The following is a 5,200-nucleotide window of genomic DNA, read 5'->3' on the forward strand; positions in this document are numbered from 1 at the left end:
GTGATCTCCATCTCCGAAGCACCGTCATGATCACCATCGTCACCGGCGCGACACCTTGATCTCCATCGTAGTATCGTTGTCGTCTCGCCAACTAATTGCTTTTACGACTATCGCTACTGCTTAGTGATAAAGTAAAACTATTACATGGTGATTGCATCTCATACAATAAAGCGACAACCATATGGCTCCTGCCAGTTGCCGATAACTCGGTTACAAAACATGATCATCTCATACAACAAATTATATCACATCATGTCTTGACCATATCACATCACAACATGCCCTGCAAAAACAAGTTAGACGTCCTCTACTTTGTTGTTGCAAGTTTTACGTGGCTGCTACGGGCTTAGCAAGAACCGTTCTTACCTACGCATCAAAACCACAACGATAGTTTGTCAAGTTGGTGCTGTTTTAACCTTCGCAAGGACCGGGCGTAGCCACACTCGGTTCAACTAAAGTGAGAGAGACAGACACCCGCCAGTCACCTTTAAGCAACGAGTGCTCCGAACGGTGAAACCAGTCTCGCGTAAGCGTACGCGTAATGTCGGTCCGGGCCGCTTCATCTCACAATACCGCTGAACCAAAGTATGACATGCTGGTAAGCAGTATGACTTATATCGCCCACAACTCACTTGTGTTCTACTCGTGCATAGCATCAACGCATAAAACCAGGCTCGGATGCCACTGTTGGGGAACGTAGTAATTTCAAAAAAATTCCTACGCACACGCAAGATCATGGTGATGCATAGCAACGAGAGGGGAGAGTGTTGTCCACGTACCCTCGTAGACCGACAGCGGAAGCGTTATCACAACGCGGTTGATGTAGTCGTACGTCTTCACGATCCGACCGATCAAGTACCGAACGTACGGCACCTCCAAGTTCTACACACGTTCAGCTCGATGACGTCCCTCGAACTCCGATCCAGCCGAGTGTTGAGGGAGAGTTTCGTCAGCACGACGGCGTGGTGACGATGATGATGTTCCACCGACGCAGGGCTTCGCCTAAGCTCCGCAACGGTATTATCGAGGTGTAATATGGTGGAGGGGGGCACCGCACACGGCTAAAATATCGTATATCAAGTGTGTATAGAGGTGCCCCCCTGCCCCCGTATATAAAGGAGCAAGGGGGAGGCCGGCTGCCCTAGGCGCGCCAAGGAGAGAGGGGGAGTCCTCCTCCTAGTAGGAGTAGGACTCCCCTTTCCTAGTCCTACTAGGAAAAGAAGGGGGGAAGGAAAGAGAGGGAGAGGGAGAGGGAAAGGGGGCTGCGCCCCCCTCTCCTAGTCCAACTAGGACTCCTCCTGGGAGGGGGCGCGCCACCTCCTGGCTGCTGCCCTCTCTCTCCCCTCAAGGCCCACTAAGGCCCAATACTTCCCCGGGGGGTTCCGGTAACCCTCCGGCACTCCGGTTTAATCCGAAACTTCTCCGGAACACTTCCGGTGTCCGAATATAGTCGTCCAATATATCAATCTTTATGTCTCGACCATTTCGAGACTCCTCGTCATGTCCGTGATCACATCCGGGACTCCGAACAACCTTCGGTACATCAAAACATATAAACTCATAATATAACTGTCATCGTAACTTTAAGCGTGCGGACCCTTTGGGTTCGAGAACTATGTAGACATGACCGAGACACCTCTCCGGTCAATAACCAATAGCGGGACCTGGATGCCCATATTGGCTCCCACATATTCTACGAAGATCTTTATCGGTCAGACCGCATAACAACATACGTTGTTCCCTTTGTCATCGGTATGTTACTTGCCCGAGATTCGATCGTCGGTATCTCGATACCTAGTTCAATCTCGTTACTGGCAAGTCTCTTTACTCGTTCCGTAATACATCATCCCGCAACTAACTCATTAGTCACAATGCTTGCAAGGCTTATAGTGATGTGCATTACCGAGTGGGCCCAGAGATACCTCTTCGACAATCGGAGTGACAAATCCTAATCTCGAAATACGCCAACCCAACAAGTACCTTTGGAGACACCTGTAGAGCACCTTTATAATCACCCATTTACGTTGTGACGTTTGGTAGCACACAAAGTGTTCCTCCGGTAAACGGGAGTTGCATAATCTCATAGTCATAGGAACATGTATAAGTCATGAAGAAAGCAATAGCAACATACTAAACGATCGGGTGCTAAGCTAACGTAATGGGTCATGTCAATCACGTCATTCTCCTAATGAGGTGATCCCATTAATCAAATGACAACTCATGTCTATGGCTAGGAAACATAACCATCTTTGATTAACGAGCTAGTCAAGTAGAGGCATACTAGTGACACTCTGTTTGTCTATGTATTCACACATGTATTATGTTTCCGGTTAATACAATTCTAGCATGAATAATAAACATTTATCATGATATAAGGAAATATATAATACTTTATTATTGCCTCTAGGGCATATTTCCTTCAGGAATAATTTTGGTAACAACGCGTATAGAGGAAACTTTAATCCTAGGCCTTATCCTAGCAATTCCTCTAATAATTATGGAAATTCCTACAAAACTCTTATGGAAATTTTAATAAGATGCCCTCTGAATTTGAGACTAGTGTTAAAGAGTTTATGAATTCGCAAAAGAATTTCAATGCTTTGCTTGAAGAGAAATTGCTTAAAGTTGATGAATTGGCTAGGAACGTTGATAGAATTTCTCTTGATGTTGATTCTTTAAAGCTTAGATCTATTCCTCCTAAGCATGATATCAATGAGTCTCTCAAAGCCATGAGAATTTCCATTGATGAGTGCAAAGAAAGAACCGGTAGGATGCGTGCTAAGAAAGATTGCTTTATGAAAGCGTGTTCTTCAAATTTCTATGAAAATAAAGATGAAGATCTAAAAGTTATTGATGTGTCCCCTATTAAATCTTTGTTTTGCAATATGAATCTTGATAATGATGCGACTGAATATGATCCACCTTTACCTAGAAGGCATTCCAAGAATTCAGAGTTTTTAGATCTTGATGCTAAATTTGATAAAAGTGGGATTGAAGAAATCAAAACCCTAGATGTTGCTAAACCCACTATTTTGGACTTCAAGGAATTTAATTATGAAAATTGCTCTTTGATTGATTGTATTTCCTTGTTGCAATCCGTGCTAAATTCTCCTCATGCTTATAGTCAAAATAAAGCATTTACTAAACATATCGTTGATGCCTTGATGCAATCTTATGAAGAAAAGCTTGAGTTGGAGGTTTCTATCCCTAGAAAACTTTATGATGAGTGGGAACCAACTATTTAAATTAAGATTAAGGATCATGAGTTCTATGCTTTATGTGATTTGGGTGCTAGTGTTTCCACTATTCCCAAAACTTTGTGCGATTTGCTAGATTTCCATGATTTTGATGATTGCTCTTTAAACTTGCACCTTGCGGATTCCACTATTAAGAAACCTATGGGAAGAATTAATGATGTTCTTATTGTTGCAAATAGGAATTATGTGCCTGTAGATTTTATCGTTCTTGATATAGATTGCAATCCTTCATGTCCTATTATTCTTGGTAGACCTTTCCTTAGAACGGTTGGTGCAATTATTGATATGAAGGAAGGGAATATTAGATTCCAATTTCCATTAAAGAAAGGCATGGAACACTTCCCTAGGAAGAAAATAAAATTACCATATGAATTTATCATGAGAGCCACTTATGGATTGTCTACCAAAGATGGCAATACCTAGATCTATCCTTGCTTTTATGCCTAGCTAGGGGCGTTAAACGATAGCGCTTGTTGGGAGGCAACCCAATTTTATTTTTAGTTTTTTTTGCTTTTGCTTCTGTTTAGGAATAAATCTTTGTTCTAGCCTCTGGTTAGATGTGTTTTTATGTTTTAATTAGTGTTTGTGCCAAGTTAAACCTATAGGATCTTCTTGGATGATAGTTATTTGATCTTGCAGAAATTTCCAGAAACTTTCTGTTCACGAAAATAATTGTTGAAAATAACCAGAACGTGATAAAATAGTGATTCCAATTGCTGCTGATCAATAAACAAATTTACTAAGTCTTCCTGTTTTTGCTGATTTTTTGGAGTTCCAGAAGTTTGCGTTAGTTACAGATTACTACAGACTGTTCTGTTTTTGTCAGATTCTGTTTTTCGTGTGTTGTTTGCTTATTTTGATGAATCTATGGCTAGTAAAATAGTTTCTAAACCATAGAGAAGTTGGAATACAGTAGGTTTAACACCAATATAAATAAAGAATGATTTCATTACAGTAACTTGAAGTGGTTTTTTGTTTTCTTTCGCTAACGTAGCTCACGAGATTTCTGTTGAGTTTTGTGTTGTGAAGTTTTCAAGTTTTGGGTGAAAGATTTTGATGGATGATGGAACAAGGAGTGGCAAGAGCCTAAGCTTGGGGATGCCCATGGCACCCCCAAGATAATCTAAGGACACCAAGAAGCCAAAGCTTTGGGATGCCCCGAAAGGCATCCCCTCTTTCGTCTACTTCCATCGGTAACTTTACTTGGAGCTATATTTTTATTCACCACATGATATGTGTTTTGCTTGGAGCGTCTTGTATGATTTGAGTCTTTGCTTTTTAGTTCACCACAATCATCCTTGCTGTACACACCTTTTGAGAGAGCCATACATGATTTGGAAATTATTAGAATACTCTATGTGCTTCACTTATATCTTATGAGTTATATAGTTTTGCTCTAGTACTTCACTTATATCTTTTAGAGCACGGTGGTGGATTTGTTTTATAGAAACTATTGATCTCTCATGCTTCACTTAGATTATTTTGATAGTCTTAAATAGCATGGTAATTTGCTTAAATAATCCTAATATGCTAGGTATTCAAAATTGGTAAAAACTTTCTTATGAGTGTGTTGAATACTAAGGGAAGTTTGATGCTTGATGATTGTTTTGAGATATGGAGGTAATAATATCAAAGTCGTGCTAGTTGAGTAGTTGTGAATTTGAGAAATGCTTGTGTTGAAGTTTGCAAGTCCCGTAGCATGCACGTATGGTAAATGTTATGTAACAAATTTGAAACATGAGGTGTTCTTTGATTGTCCTCCTTATGAGTGGCGGTCGGGGACGAGCGATGGTCTTTTCCTACCAATCTATCCCCCTAGGAGCATGCGCGTAATGCTTGGTTTTTGATGACTTGTAGATTTTTGCAATAAGTATGTGAGTTCTTTATGACTAATGTTGAGTCCATGGATTATACGCACTCTCACCCTTCCATCATTGCTAGCC

The sequence above is a fragment of the Triticum aestivum genome, chromosome 6D (genome assembly GCF_018294505.1).
Source record: "Triticum aestivum cultivar Chinese Spring chromosome 6D, IWGSC CS RefSeq v2.1, whole genome shotgun sequence".
Classification (NCBI taxonomy): Eukaryota; Viridiplantae; Streptophyta; class Magnoliopsida; order Poales; family Poaceae; genus Triticum; species Triticum aestivum.